The sequence below is a fragment of the Clarias gariepinus genome, chromosome 25, assembly GCF_024256425.1.
Source record: "Clarias gariepinus isolate MV-2021 ecotype Netherlands chromosome 25, CGAR_prim_01v2, whole genome shotgun sequence".
Classification (NCBI taxonomy): Eukaryota; Metazoa; Chordata; class Actinopteri; order Siluriformes; family Clariidae; genus Clarias; species Clarias gariepinus.
Window position 1 is genome coordinate 13,739,527 of NC_071124.1, and position 17,165 is coordinate 13,756,691.

Sequence of the window (17,165 nt, forward strand, 5' to 3'; positions counted from 1 at the left end):
ATGTTTGTATATATATGTATACACACACACACACACACACACACCAATCAGCCTTACTTTTTAAACCGTTTTTAAAAAGTGGTACGTATAGACGTTAACACCACATTAAAAACCATTAGACATTAAAACCACTATCAATATCAAGACCCTGTCATAGCCAGCCCAGTCTCCAGATATGAACCCCACGGAAAACCTCTGGAATGTAATCAAGAGGAAGATGGATGGTCACAAGCCAAATAAATATATCAAAGCAAAAGGCAGTCCTGTCAGGGTTTTAACCCCTAGAGGGCGCCTGGCGCCCAGAGACTTCTGTGGGTTTTTTTTATATTAGAACTACATGTCCCAGAATGCACCTCGGTCAGGTGATGTCCGTAAACTTGAACCTGGGGGGTATTCCAGAAAGCTTGGTTAACTTACCATTTGGTTAATCTTAACCTCTGGGTTGATTAACCACAACCCGCATAATGCGAGTATGTCGGTTCCAAAACACCTGATAAGAGTAAGTTTAATCAACCCTCTACTGGTTACCCAGAGTTAGTGCGCGTGCACGGTGCATTCATAAAGACATTTTCAATAGTTTACCGATTTCACGAGTCAAAATGGAAAAGAAAAGTGAAAAAAAGAGAGCGGCGTATTTCACAGAGGTTTTAATGCACGCATATGAGGATTTCAGGCCAATAATAATGATAAAAGCAATATGGCTGGATCGGCTAAAAAAAGAGAGCTGGCTTGGCAAAAAATTAAAGACAGAGTGAATGCGTGAGTGTATTGCAAATTTAACATCGCCTCCCCTTTTATTATAATACAAAAAATTTAAACATCCCTTCTGCATCCTTTTGGCTGGTAAATGAAAGCATTTACTTTTCCTGCCATTCATTTCTTTAGGTTAAAATACCAATGTATTGTAGCGTTTTTACGCCGGAAAGAATGCTGGGGAGACGAGTGAGCTTATTTGCCGCCCAATGCAATGGCTGGGAGTACTTTAATTAGCACACACGCAGTCAAACAAACAGCATGAGCAGCACCTTCACTCAGGAGCCCACATCCAATTCAGCGTCAGCCTGAACTGGAGCACATTTTGGAGAAAAATCTTTCATTTTTTTTCTTGTGAAGCTGCTTTGGGACAATGACCATTGTTAAAAGCGCTATATAAATAAAATTGAAAAAATTAAATTTTACACGTCACACCCCAACTCACACACAAACAGGGTTGAAGCCACTAACCCAAACACCTTTCCCCATCATGGTGAATACACCGACATCCCCGCAAGGCATGCTGGTCGTCAGCTGCCGCCCCGCCCACGCCACACTGCCCCCAGCCGAGCTGTGACCGTCCCTGATCACCATGACAACCTTTGTTTCATCGGCGTGCAGCTGGTAAGGCGCAAGACGGTCCCGGTGGAGCAAAACTCGTGCCCGCCCGGCCAACCGCACCCGGTAGATGACATCGGAGAGCCGAGCAATTACCGTACAGGGGCCCACCCCGTGGGACATAAACTTGGCCGAAGGCCCCCTCTTCCTTCTGGAGGAACACACCCATACCTGCTCTCCAGCAGCAAAATCTCGCCCCTGGCTGTGAGTGTCCATGCCCATCCGCCCCATAGGTGCCCCCACCCGAAAGTCTTGCAGCGGTGCCCGCAAGCGCTGGGTGGGGCCCTTTTGCTTGGCCATGAGCGGATCACGGTTCAGCTGTGACACCAGCGAAACGACTGCGGGTGACGCAGTAACTCGGCTGCACGCTGGCTCGGACGGCTGATCACCGCTGGAGAGCCTGGAGGACTGCACGGGGGAAATGTTCGGCGTTGAGGGTTCTACGTCGTCACGGCGCTCCACTCGCTCGCAGCACCGAGGGTTTCCCGCTCGGTCTGCTACAGGAAGTTTCGCCCCTCGGGTGTGTGCTGCTAACCTGTCCGGCTGTGGCTTGGGTCCGAGCAACCTGGCTACCCCGAAGTTACCACGCAGAGTTCCGCCAGACAAGTTCAGCACCGCACCCCATCTCTCCAAAATGTCCAACCCCAAAACGCAGTCCTCCTCGACATTCCCCACTAAGAACTCGTGTGTAAAAGTTCGACCACCCACCTGGACTCGCGCTGTGCGTCACGCCCGTACCTTCACGTAGCCCCCAACAATGGTGCGGATGTTGAAGGCAGGATCAGGCCGTCGGCAAACACGCTTGCTTTGCCCCAGTACTCCAGAGCGCAGCAGCGAAACAGTGGAGCCGGTGTCCACGAGCGCCCGCAGTAAGACGCCGTCCAGCACACAGTCGATGTAAAGCCCAGCGCGGCTTACCAAGCGTCCTCCCGGCGCTAGTTTAGCGGCTGCTGGTGTACGCTGTCCCTCAGGCCTGAGAACGTTGCAGCGGTAGTCCGGCGGTCCCTGGCCTCGGCGTCGTCGCGGAATCTCGGAAGCGGTGTCGAGGCCTAGCCGCGACGGGTAGCCCTGTCCCCGGCTAGGTTCACCTACCGAGCGCCACTGAGCTGCGGGCGCGCTCGGCCTGGCGCAGCGCCTCCTTACGGTCACCCGCGCCGTCGCTTCGTCGGCTGACAGCGCACGGAGCTGTAGCTGGCGCTTGCGCAACGTCAGCCTCCGCCCCGAGATCCAGCGCCGGGATTTTCACCTCGCCGCTCCGCGTTGGTTGCCGTGGTGTGCTCGCTTTAGCGCCATCGGGAAAACGCTTTTTTCGGAGTAGTCGCTCCGCTACTTGCCGGCCCGCTTGGATTTTCAGAAGGTCCTCCGGAGTGCGCTCCAACCCGTTACTCTCCATCCCACTTCTGACACCAATGTAGCGTTTTTACGCCGGAAAGAATGCTGGAGAGACGAGTGAGCTTATTTGCTGCCCAATGCAATGGCTGGGAGTACTTTAATTAGCACACACGCAGTCAAACAAACATGAGCAGCACCTTCACTCAGGAGCCTACATCCAATTCAGCGTCAGCCTGAACTGGAGCACATTTCACACGTCACACCCCAACACACACACAAACAGGGTTGAAGCCACTAACCCAAACACCTTTCCCCATCATGGTGAATACACCGGCATCCCCGCAAGGCATGCTGGTCGTCAGCCGCCGCCCCGCCCACGCCACAGTATATTGACTAGGAATTTATGGTTTCGTATTTAATAAGGTGTAATCCTTCTGGCAGTGGCGGACTGGGACAATAATTCAGCCCGGGAATTTGACTCCACTCCCGGGCCACCTCTGCTGCTGCAGTCACCACCACCCTATTCATGTAATCTACTGGACTGATAAACTTGTAGGCTAACCCTATTATTGTAACAGGTAGACTACCAGATGCAATATAAATGAATAAAAAAATAGCCCTTAACAACTCACTAGGAATACACCATTTATACTACCAAACCAATGACAAATAGAAAATTGGCTTTTTAAAAGAGATAATAAGAGACACATTCACATGTTGAAATATTTACATTTTATGTATTTTCAGTGCTCAACTCTAGTATATCAAATGCATCAGAAACACAAACACAAATAAACTTAACAAAACCTATGACAGCGTAAGTAACAGATAACAATGTTTACTCAATTATGGCATTATGTGGAACAGACCAGTAAGAGTAAACAGTAAGTAATTAGCACTACTAGTACACCAGTAGGCGTTTGAATTGGGTGATACTTAAAAAAAAATCTAAATCCTTAGACTGTGGACAGGCAAAATAATCAAAAGAGATATAAAGGCTTTCACTGTCTCCTTAATCTTTCCCTGAATCCTTCTCTCTCTCACTCTGCACATCTAGTTGCTCTGCAATATGAAATAGGCGTGTTCAATAATCTGTACTTATAATTGTGCAGCCATCAGTTGTATGTCCCCAAAATCACAGTCCTACTACTGATCTTACAAATCATAAAAAAGCACATGTTGTTTAAAAAGTATAGCCTGCTGCCTGCATGTTTAGTTTTGCTTATCTTTAACTTTACCTGAAGGTCCCTGTTCTGACTCACACGCTGAACTGTCCACCACCTCTAGCTCAACAGCAGGAGCATTTACAGCACTAGTGCTACTGCTGCTGCTTCCTTCGTCACCTTTTCAGACGAAACGAGACTTGACACAGCACAGCAACACTTACATATTGTTGCTCGTTTGTTGGTTTAGTTTTATTGATTGTGATGATCTAAGTGATTTGGATGAAAGTGTTTGTCTGCCAAATTATTATAAATATAATGTAGATGTAATCTTGACCGACCTGTTCCCTTACTGGCGAACATGGCTGGGATTTTGCAGCAGCTTGCTGCGTCTGCGGCCAGGGCTTTTTTCCTTTCTTTTTATATACGCTGACTCTCTGCTCCTCCTTTGCGTTTACGCTCCATTTTTTGAACGATTTAGTCAGATATACCCTGTCTCTGGATATAGCCAGATATTAGGCAGTGCGTCGCTGACGTTGGGTCATGTGATGTGGGAGTGTAATTTTCCCTCCTGATCTTCCAATCTTCCCCTCCCTTTCCATTGCCTGATTCGTAGATTGAGAGATCCGTCAATTAATTCGTAGTTATACACCAGCCTATCACATGCCAGGCTGATCGTCTGCACAGCGGCAGCCGGCAGGCCAGAAGGACCGTCAGGCCACCGGGAAATGTCCCGGTGCTCCCGATGGCCAGTCCGCCCCTGCCTTCTGGAGCCAGAAGCCAAGTGAAAATGAAACACAAAAACGTTCTGCAAAAAGGTAAAATTTGATTACACGATCACTGAACTATTTATTTAACATGATTTAGTATAGGCCTATTCTTTCTGTCATGGAGCTAATAGAAAGGAGGCTGAAACCCGTCTAACCGTTTTACATTAGAGTAACAAACTGTCATTGTGCTTTCACAGTACATACCTGGGGATTTACCCACGGATGAAGGTTCTTTAACCTCAATACACAATCTAATCAATGTAAGAATTTGTGTGCAGTTGTCCATATTTTAATTTTATTGTCATGTAGTATTTTATTTATTTAGGTTAAAGCATGTCTGTGGTCCAGGATCAGGTTCAGTGTAGGGTGTCATTAAATAGGACAGACAAGGGTATCCTCTGTCCCCCAGCAAGTAACCGTTGTACTGTCCTGTAATGATTCAAGTGTACAATACTAATATATATATATATAAAAAAAAAAAAAAAACATTGAATAGAGCAAAACATATCCTGCTGAAATGTCTGGCATGTTGATGACTTGTGGAGAATTCTGGCATCATGCACAGATCCTGGCCATTTTGCATCATCATTAGTAATGATGTGAGTTGCCTCACATACTGTATTAAAAAAGTAATGAGTGTAATGATTTTAACAAGGCAAAAAATTAAGCACACAAAATTAAGTTGTTACCTGTACATTGCTACTATGAATAAATTTCCTATTAACATAGTCTCCCTCATTTATTGAAGAAGCTTTAATAGGAATGTAGGTGCCATCAATGCACCCAATTACATTTGGAAACCCTGAAATAGAAAGTCATATATGGAAGGATTAAGTGTGTGTGTGTGTACAGGATGAATACATGTATACAGTAGATATAAATAGTATGACTACATATTAAATATGCGTCATTGATTTTACTATAAAGGACAAACCTGGCATTCTGTGGAATTCCTCTAATAACATGCAGAGGTTTATGTCCAGGGAACTGTACACGTGTAGAGAAAAGAAGTGTTTAGGTGCCAGACATACAGTTGCCTTTCCCACATGCTCTGCATCACATGCAACACATTGTACAAAAAAATGCCCTGACGCAAAAAAAACGTGCTATGTACAGAATGTTTTCTAAGCGCAGACCCGCCGTTTGTGACATGTGCAATATGCGGTTTCAAGAGATGTGTTAGGTAAATTAAAGATTCCAATGAAAACCAATTGAAAAAACGTTCTTTCAAATAGTCATTAGGAAATTAAAAAACATCTATACGCGGTCTTATAACTCTCTCCCGGCGAAAAAACCTTGTATAATTTGTGCCTCCACGTCCACGGGATCATCATCAAAAGTGCGCGCCGTGCTGAATAACCTTCTGAAACAAACTTACTCTGGAACATAACCTGCTAGCGAGCAGGTTATCTTTAGAGAGTAAGTTGCTATGGTTACATACAGTACATACCCAGAAAGTTACCTCCGTTTTTGGAACCGAAAGTTGAGGTTATCCACTAACTTATCCGGGTATGTCACATAACCTGCTTTCTGGAATACCCCCCTGGTCGTAAGTGACAGCGTTGGGGGAAATCTGTTGATTGTTGAATCGTCGATTATAAAGTAAACACAGCGATGGAGAGAAAAAGGCCAAAGCTGTCAGGTGCCCAATTTAGGAAAAAAAAGAAAAAAAGATGAGGAGAAACGGGCAAAAGATAAAGCTATGCAACAATGTTCTCTCTGTATGACTTAGATGTTCATTGTCATTATGTTAATTAGTGGTATAACATTAACTCTTAGGTTTGTTAGCCTTCTTGCTTATGATGCTTGCTATGCTTACCTTGCTAGAAAAAAAACACAATAAAAGCCTAATATACAAACCATCATAGAAATTCTAATGGTTTCTATTATGAACCATTAACATTTTCCAGTGAAACTATTACAAAATTCCTTATTGTAGTGTGTTTTGGGCACTTTTCCAATAGGATTCCACACACCAATATATCCATCCCACACACCAATATATCATATTTATGATCAATCCATCATATACCAGCAGACATTGTTATACTTACCATTAAAACCAATTCCCATTATAACCATTAAATCCATTACATTTTCTATTATTTTTGAGCAGGGTTGTATTGTTTTTTCAGCAGTGTATACAACATGAGATGTAATTAAATTTAACCACAATATTATGCTTTGCAACAAAACTGTTGCAAGTAGAGTTATTTATTTCCATTGTTTATGTTAATGTTGGCTATAGCCAATATATTTACAATATATTTACAGTATACTGTAAATAGCCAGTGTAATTTACATATAGTGTAGATGGTTTAAAAGACATTTTCCATTTGCTATAACTCTGTTACATGACAAAGCATAGCCTATAATTTGGTAAAATTTAAATAAAATTAAAATTCGTCTGTTACGGAACGACATGTAGTCTTACTACCACAAAACATGTGTTGTGTACAAAATGTGAAGTTTTGTCATGTTTTTTTTTATTTTTTGGGCTTGGGGCGCCGGGAGAAAGTCTCGCCCAGGGAGCAATTCAGTGTAGAACCGCCACTGGTTTACAGAAATATTCAACCTCTCCTTATCCCAGTCAGTAATCCCCACATGCTTTAAAGAGTCCATTATTGGTCTAGTCCCAAAAAAACTCCATCTTCACTCAACAACTACCAACCTATAGCCCTGACCTCAGTAGTGATGAAGTGCTTTTAAATGGCTGGTCGGAGACTTCATCACCTCCTCACTACCCAACTCACAAGATCCACTATAGTTTGCATACCATCCAAACCGCTTAACTGATGATGTCATTTCTTACCTTCTTCATACATCACTCAGTCACCTGGACACTAGAAAGGGGAATTATGTTAAAAAGCTCTTTGTGGACTACAGCTCAGCGTTTACCACTATAATTCACCCCACACCCATGATGGGCAGACATGTCTCTGCCTCCCTCACCCTCTGCATTGGAGCCACCCAGGGCTTTTTTCTGATCTCCCTGCTGTACTCATTGTACATATACAACTGCAGGGTCACTACCAACTCCACCACCATCATCAAGTTTGTTGAGGACAAACGTGGTGGGCCTGATATTTGAAAACATTGGGACGGCCTACCTGGAGGAGATTGGGAATCTGGAGAACTGGTACTAGAGGAACAACCTCCTCCTGAACATCAGTAGGCGAAGGAGCTGATAGTGGACTTTAGTACAAAGCAGGAGAGGAACTACCAAACCCCCGTGATCAGTGAGAGCCCAGTGTTCACATCACACAGGATGCATGGTCCTGTCACATCAACACTGTGGTGAAATAGCCCAGGCAGTGACTCTACCATCTCAAACGCTTGGGAGACTTTGGACTGACCGCTAAGGTGCTTTTGCTCCTGCACCACAGAGAGCATCCTTTTGGAAAACATCACAACCTGGTTTGGGAACTGCACCATGCAGGACAGACTAGCTCTTTAGAGGGTGGTGGGATCAGCTGAGCACTTTATCTGCACCAAGCTCCATGACCTGCACTCAATCTACAACAAGCAGAAGCTCCTTCCTGCAGGCTATACGAACTCTCAACCAGAACTCCACATAGGACTCAACTGATTGGACTTGCTATGTTTCCTTTACACATGTGTTGCAACACACCAAAACCAACCACACTGAACATTTGCACATTTGTACATTGCACAGGACTGAAAGACTTAAAACATATATGTTGCATATTCTGATTAATGTTTAAATACAAAACTATTGAACTACTGCACTAGATGGACAATATCACTGCTGCTGATCATTCCATTTTACACACCATGACTACTGCTACTGTCTGCACATTGCACAATCCACATACATAATACAATTTATACAGTTCTTACTTTTTTATAAACTTGACATATTTCTACTTTATTTTATTTCATTGTAACACAATTGTTGATTTTGTATTTTATATTCTATATGTTGATTTTATGTTTTTATACTTTTATATTCTCTCCTATTTTGCATCCTTACTTTCTTTTTCCTTTTCAAGGTCACAAACAGTCGTATAACCATTTCACTGCATATCATAATGTGCATGGTTGTGTATGTGACGAATAAATAAACTTGAATTTAAATTTGTATTTATTTTCTGCCCACCTGGCTTACTTTTTTGGTAAAATTATTACATATTGAAATCTGTTGTCTTTTTGTTGTTATTGGTATCACTTGAGGTTGAATTGGAAGATTAGTGTTTACTGATTTTTAAATATTTTTTAGCTATGACTTTCTCACATTTATACTGAATAGGAGCACAAGATTATATATATTTTTTATAATACTACAATAGCACACATTCGAATTGCTTTATATGTAGAAGTATTCTGACAATTTTATTAGAAGGTGAAGGTCAAACACAAGGTGTTATACACTATAGACTAGACTGCATGTACCTTACCTGTTTGTTGTCCTGCTAGACGGTTCATGAAGTAAGACTTCCCTGTGTGGTAGAGACCCACTATAGATACCACAACAACTGGCTGAGAAATCCTCTACAGTATTTTCTTAGCTTCCTCCACAACATACAGATGTCCTTCAGAATCAGTGCTTATCAGACATTCTGGCTTCTCCATTGCTTTGAATATCTGATTATTACCACAACACAGCAACACACATACATGTTGTTCAGTTACAGTTCAACACAAATGCAAACATAAAATATTTCACATATGATTCAGGATTTTTTTTTTTTTATGATTTTATTTGGAGCAGCGACTTTATTTTTTTTTTAGCTTTCTTTGAGGTTATGTTAATATCTGTCTTGTTTTATTGTGGATAATAGATAATTTTGTACCTGCTTCCTCCAGTGTTTATGATAGATAGATAGATAGATAGATAGATAGATAGATAGATAGATAGATAGATAGATAGATAGATAGATAGATAGATAGATAGATATTGATTGATTTTTAGATAAATGTTTTTGGGCTGTGGAATGAATCATCAGAGTTTTCCATTATTTCTTATGGGGAAATTCCCTCTAAGACAAAATGGCATCTGGAATTCCCCTTGCGATTTAAAAGCACAGAGGCAACTGTATAAAGTTGTGTAAAGTTGCAGTGTGTGTGATTCATTTTCTTAGGCGTGTTTTAAGCGTGTTTTTTTGGATTGGGGATTGGTATGCATCACATTGTATATTTGTGTCAAAGACATTTAAGGCTTAAAAACCGGAATAGAAGTAGGGACTACCTGTACATTATTTTCTCATTAGATAACTTTAGCTGTTTATTATAGAGATGGATGGACAAAATGCAGATTATGACTGCAAGCAAGCCTTACATGTATAACTACATATTTTATTTTACAGCTATAAAATTAAACTTTGTGTAAACAAATGTGCACTGCTACCATTCCAATAAAATGTAACATCTATTAGTACTACACAACATCCTAACATCAGATACAAATACATTCTTCAAAATATTAAAGTCACCATGGAGAATAGAAAAATGCCGCGAACAAAACTGCCATAAAATTCACCAAAGTTAAATATAAAGCCCACTCACTAAGAAAAGGGATTGGTTCACTTTGAACAAAATCATTCATACAACAAGAAGTGATAGGGGCTTTTAGGAAAAGAAATTATGAATAAGTATGTTCTCTCTCTCTCTCTGCGGAAACCAACTTCCAGGATATTGCAGGGATCTGCTATTAATGTGTGGGATGTCAGTATTGCTCACTTTCACTCATCATTTATATCGCTTAATCCTGTATACAAGATTGCAGGGGGCCTGGAGCCTATTCCAGGAGACATAGGCCACAAAGTGGAGTACACCCTGGAAAGAGGTGCCAATTCATTACAGAGCGCGCACACACTTTTTCACCCACTATGGACACTATAGACTGAAAAAGAAAACTGAATTACCTGGAGGAATCCCACCAAGCACTGGAAGAACATGTAAACGCCAAGTGCACGGAGGCAGGAATCGCACCTAGCCGGGAATTGAACCCAGATTCTGGAGGTGCATGGCAACAATGCTAACCATTAAGCCACCATGCCACCTAAGGATCTCAGTATTTGCGGTATAAAAACCTAAAAGAACAGTCTTTGTTGATCATATTTATCACCATGCATGTTAATAAAGCTCATGTTCACATTTTTCAATTTAAACTGAACAATTCAGATTACCTTTCAACAAAAAAAAAAAAATGAATATTTCCGATTAACTGGGCTCTTTTAGTGTGTTCATGCACTACACTATAGAAGATCTGTCAAGAGGAATGGGCTAAAATTCCAGCAACTTATTTTAAGAAGGGAACGTAATAAAAGCAAGACAATGTGCAAAATAATGTGCAAAGTTTAAAGTTCCATGATGTGCAAAATATGCAAATGTACATTAATATGTAATGTGCAACGTGAAAAATAGTAAAATATATAAATTCCAATAATTTGAATAAAATATAACATGTATCTGACTGAACTTCAGCACTACACAACATCCTGTCATCAGACGTATAAAAATGGACTGTGCAGGATATTACGGGATAGCTGATAAGGTTGTGTGCTTGTTGTGGAAGGGGAATTTACAGTACAGTAGTTTTTGTCTAAAATGCCATCAAATTCTTATGCAAATAATTAGTGGTAACGTTATACCACTAATTAACATAATGACATAAATACCTTAATCATACAGAGAGAACATTGTTGTTCTCATTGTTTTGCCCGTTTCTTTTTTTCCTAAATTGGGCACCTGACAGCTTAGGCCTTTTTCTCTGCATTGTTGTGTTGACTTTGTAATTGACGGTTTGACAATTAACAGATTTCCCCCAACGCTGTCACTCACAACCAGAAGTCAAGACTAAACCAATTCACATCCACATTATAATCGGTTTATTACCTATTTTTATTAGCCATTTCACACAATTAAATAAATGAAAAAAGTGCAAATTATTGGTCTCTGTTTATAATATGGGAATTGGGAATGAAATGCGCGTTATTTGTAAGAAAGTCAGGTGTCACTGACATAATTTATCCCCCTTGCTTGTCCGCTTCATTTGGGAGAGGTGAACTGTACTCTGCGCCCTCCCATCCCCTCTCCTCTCCGCTCGCTCAGCTTCTGTGGGGATCCTTTAGCAGTAGGGGCGGCACAGGTATCATAGATAATAGAAAACCGCTTAGCATCACAGTTTATTATTTTTTCCTTCATGTCCGTGTGCCGCCCCCTTACGTGTCATGAAAAAATGCGGCCCTGGGCGACTGTCCAGTTCGCCCATGCCTAAAACCGCCACTGAATAATCCCTTGCTATCTCCAAACAGAAAGGTCTTCCAGTGTCTGTCATAAGCATTCTCATAACTCCTATTTCACTCACCCCCTCTAAAGCCCTGCGTCAGGGCTCTTATAATCAGTAAAACATCTCGTAGTGTGTCTCTCCACACTGCACCCCGTAATAATATAATTAGGAGAAAAATGTAAATTAAGAATGTCTTGTAAAAAATTGCAGTAACTCTTTATTTATTTGAACACGGTAAAGGTGTTAATGTTTCGTACATTCCTCTATTTTCCTTTCTGTTTGTGCTTAGGTTTCACTGTTTTCAATATACATAAAATGTATGGACAACAATGTTCCGGAAGCGATATTAAATAAGGAAAATACACAATTTTGTTTCAATACAGTTTAATTAAATATAGAATATAGCAGACAGTATATGGCAAATGGCCACTGGAATAGCTGACACGTGATTGTGAATTTACGACTGAAATAAAGCTGCTCATCGGCGTGCGTGAACCCGTGGCTCGTACTTTACAAAAGGCAGCCTTTTTATCAAAAGGGTGATAAACGCGTGCGATTTATCGATAAAACGCAGACATATTCCACCAGACAGTCATCGCCTCTCGCAATAATGCTGATCTATGAATTACACTTAAAGTATTAAATCCAATAAGTCTGGTTTAATTGGTACCATTAAACATTTTATTTTTATTTATGTTTTGCTGGCAAAATACATTTTAGGCAGAGACGTCTGCTCGGTATTGTTAAATCATTTTAAAGCCCTTAATTCTGCAAATCCCCCCATCAGCGAAAACGGTTGGATAACTTCACACCTATCGTGAAGGAAAGGTGAGAAGAGGGATTGCAGTAACTGGGGGTTCTGTGGGTGTTCACCTCAGAGCACACTGTCGCGTTGTATCTAGCGTATAGACTAAAACAAAATCATGTTTGCTCCAGCAATGGAAACAATATTGGATTAGGCTAACTTTATTAAAGATTATACACTTTTGTATTCTTTGTTGTACTTCGTCTTTTTGCACACACGCGTGGCTGGTAGGCACGTCATTTTTCATATAACTTAAATGGCTGAATGAAGTTAAATATACACAAGAACTGAATAAATGCATTTGCTTTACATTTGAGCACTTATGTATAAATAGCTTTTTCATTTTATATATTACACTCTTATATAGTATATACTATACTCTTGAGCAGTAGAGGACTGGCCATTTGGTGCACCCTAAAACATTAATTAAAATGCAATTCTTATACAGAGAAAAAATATGTTATATTATGACTTGAACAAATCGGCTCGCATCGGAGCACGTTGGCCAGTATGGAAAAGCCAGCGTTTATCTAGCAAGTAGCCTATATACTGGATTTGTGTTTGTTGTATTTTTGGAGCGGGGGGGCATTTTATCGATAAATCGCACGCACATCCTTTTGATTAAAACGCTACCTTTTGTTAAGGCTGCGGGTTTATAAACGCTGATGTATTAATTTAAAAAAATTTTAAAGCATCTTTTTAGGTGTAACGGTTAACCCCTAGAGGGCGCCAAAGCGCCTGGGTTTGTTTTGTTTTATGTTGAAGTTTGTGTTTTAGTTGGACTGCATGTCCCAGACTGCACCTCGGTCAGGTGACGTGGGAATTCACCTGAACCGAGGTGAGATAATTAAGTTGATTATAAAGAGCCTGACTGGAGCACAGTCAGGCGTCTAGCTTTTGTTGCCATTTATATGCTTTATGTCGGTGTTTGTTTTATGTGTTCTTTAATAATAAAAACCTGTGTTGAATTACCAGCTCGCCTCCTGCAAATATGCCACGACCGCACATACACCGATTGAGGAAGATTCGTGACAGAAAGCTAGACCGTCGTAGTGGCATAGCGGAGGTCGCTCCCCCAGACGTTTTTTGGGGGGGGGGCGCTATCACCATCTCGCCCGAGCTGGCGGAATGGCTGGAGGACAGCGAGGAGCAAGGGGAGAGAGAGCTCTTGCAGAGCTGGGAAGGCTGAAGGCTGATCGAACCGGCGGACTGGCTGGAAAACAGCGAAGAGCAGCGAGAGAGAAGAGTGCGGCACAGCTGGGAAGGCTGCAGACTCGCCATTTCCGACCTGCGGGAGCAGGTGGCGCTACTCCAAAGGCTGCTCGTCCAGGTTCGAGAGAACTGCGCTGTAGCTCCGGACACTCTCCCTCTCTCTAATCTGGACGACGCGCTCCTCCTCCCGCTCCCGGCTGTAGTCAACGCGGAGGTCTACGAGCCGCTGCCTCTACCAGACATGGGGGGCGTCGCCCCCGCTCCACGGCTGCCGGGCGTCGTGTGCGGCGCTGCCGATCTGCCGCCTCCCAGCTGCACAGACATCGAGCCAGCGCTTCAGCCGGGCTTCGAGGACGGCCTGCTGCTTCCTCCGCCTCCCGGCTTTGAGGACATCACGCCAGCTCAGCAGCCGCCGATGGAGACAGCAAACGACGCTCCAGTTCCTCCGCCTTCCGGCTTTGAGGACGTCGCTCCAGCTCCGCCGCCGCCGCCCAGCTCAGCGAGCGTCGCTCCAGCTCCGCCGCCGCCCGGCTCAGCGAGCGTCGCTCCAGCTCCGCCGCCGCCCGGCTCAGCGAGCGTCGCTCCAGCTCCGCCGCCGCCCGGCTCAGCGAGCGTCGCTCCAGCTCCGCCGCCGCCCGGCTCAGCGAGCGTCGCTCCAGTTCCTCCGCCGCCGCCGAGCGTCGCTCCAGTTCCTCCGCCGCCGCCGAGCGTCGCTCCAGCTCCTCCGCCGCCGCCGAGCGTCGCTCCAGCTCCTCAGCCGCCGCCGAGCGTCGCTCCAGCTCCTCAGCCGCCGCCGAGCGTCGCTCCAGCTCCTCAGCCGCCGCCGAGCTTCGCTCCAGCTCCTCAGCCGCCGCCGAGCGTCGCTCCAGCTCTTAAGCCTTGCCCACGAGAGGGGATCGACCGCCTCGGTGTTGGGGGTCCAGACTGGGACCGCTGGGGAGGGAGTCCGGGTCCTCCGGTAACGCTCCAGGGGAGCGTTTTTTAGGGGGGGGTACTGTAACGGTTAACCCCTAGAGGGCGCCAAAGCGCCTGGGTTTGTTTTGTTTTATGTTGAAGTTTGTGTTTTAGTTGGACTGCATGTCCCAGACTGCACCTCGGTCAGGTGACGTGGGAATTCACCTGAACCGAGGTGAGATAATTAAGTTGATTATAAAGAGCCTGACTGGAGCACAGTCAGGCGTCTAGCTTTTGTTGCCATTTATATGCTTTATGTCGGTGTTTGTTTTATGTGTTCTTTAATAATAAAAACCTGTGTTGAATTACCAGCTCGCCTCCTGCAAATATGCCACGACCGCACATACACCGATTGAGGAAGATTCGTGACATTAGGCTTGTAAATGTACAAGGGTATTTGTGAATGATTTTGTGTACAGTTCCCACTGATAGATCCTCTTCCACAAGTTGATGACAAATTATCCATTGATTTTGTTGATTCATGTTCACTGGATAACCTGCAGTGGGCTCCGAGCCATTTTAGCTCATTATTCACAGACCTACAATGTTCTTTGTCGCCTTGATGGTATCATGTGGCATGAGTTTGGTCATCAGGCATTTTCTGTGTAGGTCCGGCAGAGTCACATCCCTTGTTCCTCAGTGCTGGACCCCGTCAGCACTGCTGCAGTTCCCTGCAGTCCTTGTGATAGCTGCTCCAGCAGCACCTTGTTTCCAAGAAGTACCTCAGATTTCTTCTCTCCCTGTGTAGCAGTTGAAGGTGAAGTGAAACGCGGACACCAAGTGTCACAAAAAACGCAGTGCATCTTCTCAACATAGCTAATAATTATACACACTCTCTGAAGTCTTAGTGACTCTACAAGGCTGCCAAGGCCAGGTGCATGGGTCCAGTTGGCATAGTTGACATCAATTACCATCAGCTATTATAGCTGAACTGCCTCCCACCCTACACACTGTATAAATGCAGATCATTTACTTCTTTCTGTTTCACCCAAATGAGGATGGGTTCCCTGTTGAGTCTGGTTCCTCTCAAGGTTTCTTCCTATTACCATCTCAGGGAGTTTTTCCTTGCCACTGTCCCCCTTGGCTTGCTCACCAGGGACAAACTGACCATTTTGATTCATACAAATTCACATTTCATACAAACTTAAATAATTCTTTTGACTATGTAAAGCTGCTTTGCGGCAATGAAAATTGCTAAAAGCGCTATACAAATAAAATTGAAAAAAAAATAGTACTTTATTGGTTGAGTCCTCATTGTTGTGACCAGGCAAGATGAGCAGGCAGGCCGAGCCGAGCAAACCAGAGGGACTTTGGATGAAGAGGCAGCGGGGTGCAATTACGGGCATGCTGCAGGCTGTTTCCTTTGTACCAAAGTCTTTTCGGAGTTTACAGAGTGTGCGGACAAAGGAGATGAACATGAGTTTTTGTACATATAGAGCCTACTTATTGGACTGGACTTTCATGACCCTACAGGCCTTCGATAACAGCAAGATAATAGATGGTGATCAGCATCCAGGCCTGGTAAGTTATGGCACCCTGCCCTTTCATTGCATACAGCTTTGCTGTTCAAGGTGCCGAAAGCACTTTAAATTCTCTTTGTTTTGTTTGAGCGAGGAGCTGTCCAAAGTAAAGCCCGCCATTACAAAGTGCTCTAAAATCTCCTCGTAGATTGTTGTGTTGACTTTGGACTGACAGATGAGATGCCAATTCATATTCATTTTTAAACTATATGGTGCTAATGTTTTACTAAGGAACATTCAAAAATCAGTATTTAGTGGCATAACCATGATTTGCAACGATAGCTTTCATGTGCTTTTCACTTCATGCCACCATTGGTGCATTAGCAGATCAGCTTTGTTTCACAGCTTTTACACTTTTTCAGTGGAGTTTAGATCTGGAGATAGGGCTGGACATGACGCCACCATAAAACCCTGATTACCCTACAGTATGCAGTAAAAAGGCCTCTGTGCTACTGTTGCTCTCGGCAGAATCTTCCCTCAGGCCGCTTTCTATTTTAAAATTTGTTTTTGCCCGCTAACACACAAGATAAGCTTAATGTAAAAAAAGCTAAAAATGTTCATAGACCACCAGATGCCAGTGAGGTAAATACTGCACAAAATATTCATAATAAAAAAAGGTTGCTCACAGGGCAGCCATAATCCATAATGTTTTTGAATTTTGCCTTGTAGGTTGATCACATGATACCATCAAGGATAATTACCAATAAACGATGTAGTATATCTTCTCTTATTAAGATCTGATGTGTTTTTGCGCAGTGTATTCTCAATATTAACATGTTAACGCAT